Raw genomic sequence first — 5,276 nt, 5'->3', positions numbered from 1 at the left:
AACTGAAAAATAATAATATAAATAACAATATAAACCTCAACATATGGGCTCAACAGCAGAATGGAAGGGATAGGGAAAATAAATCAGTGAACTTCAAGATACAACAATAGAAATTACCCCAACTGAAGAACAGAGAGAAAGTGGGATGGGAAAAAAAAAATGAACAGAGTGTCAGGAACCTGTAGGACTAACAAAGGATGTAACATTTAAGACATTGTTGTCCCAGAACGAGAATAGAAGGAGGACAACGGCAAAATAAGTACTTGAAGAAATAATGACCAAAAATCTCCCAAATTTGATTTGGCAAGAGACATAAACCCACAAATTCAGTGAGCTAAGTGAATTCCAACAGGATAAATCCCCCAAATCCATGTCAAGACACATCCATAATTCAACTTCTAGAAACTAAAAACAAAGTCTGTAAACTCAGTCAGAAAAAAACGACACTTTATCTACAAAGGGAAAACAATTTGCACGGCAACATGATTTTCACCAGAAACTATGGAGGCCAAACGGGTGTTCAAAATACGTTTTAAGTCCTGAAAGAAAATACCCTATACACGGGAAAAATATCCCAGGGTGAAGGAAAATTAGGAGAATTTGTCACCTGCCGAAATCACTTAATGAGGTAGCTAAAGGAAATTCTCTAAACAAAATAAAATGGTAAAAGCAGGAAGTTTGAACATCAAGAAGGAAGAAAGAACAAGGTAAGCAAACTGTAGGTAATGACTGTAGGCTTTACTTCTCTTGAGTTTTCTAAATTATGTTGACAGTTTAAGCAAAAAGTAGAAAACTGGTAGATATGGTTCTAAAAGTAGATAGAGAAAATATTTAAGACAATTATATCATCTTAAATGAGAGTGGAGCAAAGGAATATGGAGAGGGCAAAGAAACACAAGGGGACATAAGGCTTTTATACTTCACTTGAAGTGGTAAAATGTCAACCCTGGTAGATTGTGATGTTATGTTTATAACGTAATATCTAAAACAGCCACTAAACTAGATATTCAAACAGATATCCTAAAAAACACAACAGATAAATGAAAATGAAATTCTAAACAAAAGTTTGAGTAATCCATAGGAAGGAAGAAAATATAAAATAGAGAAATCAGAGAAAGAGCAAACAAAACCCAAAATAAAATGTCTGACATGAACCATAATACATCAATTATTACACTAAATGTAAATAGTCTAAATGTATTGATCAAAAGATGGAGATTGGCCTGTAATCCAGCACTTTGGGAGGCTCAGACAAGCGGATCACTTAAGGTGAAAAGTTCAAGACTAGCCTGGCCAACATGGTGAAACCCTGTCTCTACCAAAAATATAAAAATTACCCAGGCATGGTGGCCTATGCCTGTAGTCCCAGCTACTCAGGAGGCTGAGGCACGAGAATTGCTTGAACCTGGAAGGCAGGGGTTGCAGTGATCTGAGATGGCATCACTGCACTCCAGCCTGGGCAACAGAGTGAGACCCTGTCTAAAGAAAAAAAAAAAAAGATGGAGATTGGCAGAGTGGATTGAGAGACATGACACAACTGTATGAAGTCTATAAGAAAATCATCTCAAATATAATAATATTAGCAGGTTAAAATAAAAAATTAAAGGATGGTAAATACATGTTTCGCAAATATTATTCAAAAGAAAGTAGAAATGGCTTCTTTAGTATCACAAAAGTAGATTTTAGAGCACAGAAAAGAAAGTTAGCAGATAGAGACGGACGGTATCTAACCACATAAAGACCAGTTCACCAGGGAGACATAGCAATACTAAATGTGATGCCAGCCAAACAACAGAGCTGAAAAATATATGAATCAAAAACTGACAAAATAGACAAGCCCACAATTATAGTTGGAGACTTCAAGACCTCTCCCTCAATGATTGATAGAACAACTAGCAGAAAATCAGTAAAGATATAGAACAACTCAAGAACCAACCAACAAAATCAAATCAACATTTATGGTCCACTCCACTTAGCAACATCAGAATACACATTCTTTTCAAATGACCACAAAATATATATCCCAAGATAGGTCATATCCTGGGCTATCAAACAAGCCTCAACAAATTTTGAATAAGTGAAATCATATAGAGTGTGTTTTGTAATGACAATGGAATCAAATGAGAAATCAATAACAAAGATAACAGGAAGATATTCAAATGACTAGAAACAAAACAACACACTTTTAAGTAATCCATGGGTCAAAAGGCAGTCTCAAAGAAAATTTAAAAAATACAGTGAACTGGGGGACCAGGCGGCAGCTCGCGGAGGTGCTTCTCCGAGCGTGACGCGCGGACTCCGCTCCCGCAGCCCGCTCGCCCGCCAGTCTAGCCGCCGCCTCCCTCGCTCCCTGAGCCCGCCAAGCGAAGGCCAGCGGCCCGAGCGACGAGGCACGGAGAGGGCAGGCGGGCTGTGGGAGCGCCGGTCTCTATATGGCGGCGGCTCTGTCGCGCCTGGCTGTCCGGCTCTAGCGCTCAGCCGCCGCCAGCTCCTGTGGAGTCTTACGCAAGGGGCTGACTCGCAAGCTGCTGTCTTCTTCAAACTGGCCTGGTGGCTGCGCATCAACTTCCCCTACTTCTACATCGTGGCTTCCATGATGCTCAACGTCCGCCTATAGGTTCATATTGAGATCCATTGAAGGCCCTCCCGGACTGACGAAGGCGTGACCTCAGGCCCACGGCATCCAAGAACACGAAGCATGAGGGACAGAAGAGGGCCCCTCGGCACCTGCCTGGCACAAGTGCAGTGGGCGGGAGGAGGTGACTCGGACAAACTGTCATACAGCCTTAAGCAAAGAATGCCGTTGGAGGGCCCTTGGCCTGCAGATGCACCCTCCTGGATGAATAAGCCTGCGGTTGATGGAAATTCAGAGTGAGGCATTATCACTGGAAATGAGAAAGGATCCGAGCGGGGCTGGCCTCTCGCTTCCCAGTGGCGGCCCAGTTCTTCCATATGTGAAAGAATCAGTAAGAAGAAATCCAGCCTCAGCAGCCACTCCGAGCGCAGCCGTGGGTTTGTTCATTGCTCCAACAGATTATTTTGCTCGGGTGTCCTGCAGTGGTGTTGAAGCCCTGGGGCGGGACTGGCTGGGAGGAGGGCCCAGGGCCACCCACGGCCACAGAGGACAGTGCCCCAAAGGAGAGCCTCGGGTGTCACGACTGCCATGCCATCAAAAACTGCCGGAAATGGGAAGTTTTCAGGATGACCCACCAAGTGCTTTTCCCAAGGCTCTGCGCTCTGAGTTGGAACCCTCTTGCCTGCATTCCGTCCTGTCTGCAACACTGCAGGCGTGTCCCGAAGAGCTCCTGAATGACGAGACAAAACGCATTTTCCTTGACCGTTTAAACCCCATATTTTCAAAGCAAACAATAGAATTCAAAAAAATGCTTAAAAGTACCTCAAATGGTCTGCAGATAACACTGGGGTTACTGGCTCTGCAACATTTTGAATTAGCAAATTCATTATGCCATAGTTAAGGTACAAGCAGAACAATACAAGTAGATTAATTTTAAGAGTTGTCTTAGAATGATTAAGGTGTGGTTTGTACGACCTGGCAGACTTAGTTGAGTTTAAATTCAAAACTGGTTGATGCGGAAGGAAATTTTTTAGCATATGTTAAATTGTGCTTTAAAAGACATATAAAGAGCCCTCTCCCCCTCCCCCTCCCTCTCCCCACGGTCTCCCTCTGATGCCCAGCCGAAGCTGGACGGTGCTGCTGCCATCTCAGCTCACTGCAGCCTCCCTGCCTGATTCTCCTGCCTCAGCCTGCCGAGTGCCTGCGATTGCAAGCGCGCCCCGCCACGCCTGACTGGTTTTCGTGTTTTTTTTGGTGGAGATGGGGTTTCGCTGTGTTGGCCGGGCTGGTCTTCAGCTCCTAACCGCGAGTGATCCGCCAGCCTCGGCCTCCCGAGGTGCCGGGATTGCAGACGGAGTCTCGTTCACTCAGTGCTCAATGGTGCCCAGGCTGGAGTGCAGTGGCGTGATCTTGGCTCGCTACAACCTCCACCTCCCAGCAGCCTGCCTTGGCCTCCCAAAGTGCCGAGATTGCAGCCTCTGCCCGGCCGCCACCCCATCTGGGAAGTGAGGAGCGTCTCCGCCTGGCCGCCCATCGTCTGGGATGTGAGGAGCCCCTCTGCCTGGCTGCCCAGTCTGGAAAGTGAGGAGCGTCTCTGCCCGGCGGCCATCCCATCTAGGAAGTGAGGAGCGCCTCTTCCCGGCCGCCATCACATCTGGGAAGTGAGGAGCGTCTCTGCCCGGCCGCCCATCGTCTGAGATGTGGGGAGCACCTCTGCCCTGCCGCCCCGTCCAGGATGTGAGGAGCGTCTCTGCCCGGCCGCCCCGTCTGAGAAGTGAGGAGCCCCTCCGCCCAGCAGCCACCCCGTCTGGGAAGTGAGGAGCGTCTCCGCCCGGCAGCCACCTCGTCCGGGAGGGAGGTGGGGGTGTCAGCCCCCTGCCCGGCCAGCCGCCCTGTCCGGGAGGGAGGTGGGGGGATCAGCCCCCCGCCCGGCCAGCCGCCCCGTCCGGGAGGTGAGGGGCGCCTCTGCCCGGCCGCCCCTACTGGGAAGTGAGGAGCCCCTCTGCCCGGCCAGCCGCCCCGTCCGGGAGGGAGGTGGGGGGGTCAGCCCCCCACCCGGCCAGCCGCCCCGTCCGGGAGGTGAGGGGCGCCTCTGCCCGGCCGCCCCTACTGGGAAGTGAGGAGCCCCTCTGCCTGGCCAGCCGCCCCGTCTGGGAGGGAGGTGGGGGGGTCAGCCCCCCGCCTGGCCAGCCGCCCCGTCCGGGAAGTGAGGGGCGCCTCTGCCTGGCCACCCCTACTGGGAAGTGAGGAGCCCCTCGGCCCGGCCAGCCGCCCCGTCCGGGAGGGAGGTGGGGGAGTCAGCCCCCCACCCAGCCAGCCGCCCCGTCCGGGAGGCAGGTGGGGGGGTCAGCCCCCCGCCCGGCCAGCCACCCCATCTGGGAAGTGAGGGGCGCCTCTGCCCGGCCGCCCCTACTGGGAAGTGAGGAGCCCCTCTGCCCGGCCAGCCGCCCCGTCCGGGAGGGAGGTGGGGGGGGTCAGCCCCCCACCCGGCCAGCCGCCCCGTCCGGGAGGTGAGGGGCGCCTCTGCCCGGCCGCCCCTACTGGGAAGTGAGGAGCCCCTCTGCCCGGCCACCACCGCGTCTGGGAGGTGTACCCAACAGCTCATTGAGAACGGGCCATGATGACAATGGCGGTTTTGTGGAATAGAAAGGGGGGAAAGGTGGGGAAAGGATTGAGAAATCGGATGGTTGCCGTGTCTGTG

General features: G+C 51.3%; 2 pseudogenes; both read left to right on the top strand.

Annotated features, from left to right (window-relative positions):
* The first annotated feature begins 438 nt into the window (after positions 1-438).
* LOC100614345 (putative protein FAM220BP) lies at positions 439-3,525 on the top strand (annotated as a pseudogene).
* On the top strand, positions 2,433-2,638 carry LOC129135968 (small integral membrane protein 10-like protein 2A; annotated as a pseudogene).
* Positions 3,526-5,276: the final 1,751 nt, after the last annotated feature.

Source organism: Pan troglodytes, chromosome 11 (genome assembly GCF_028858775.2).
Source record: "Pan troglodytes isolate AG18354 chromosome 11, NHGRI_mPanTro3-v2.0_pri, whole genome shotgun sequence".
NCBI lineage: Eukaryota > Metazoa > Chordata > Mammalia > Primates > Hominidae > Pan > Pan troglodytes.
This window is presented reverse-complemented; position numbering and strand designations above follow the sequence as displayed.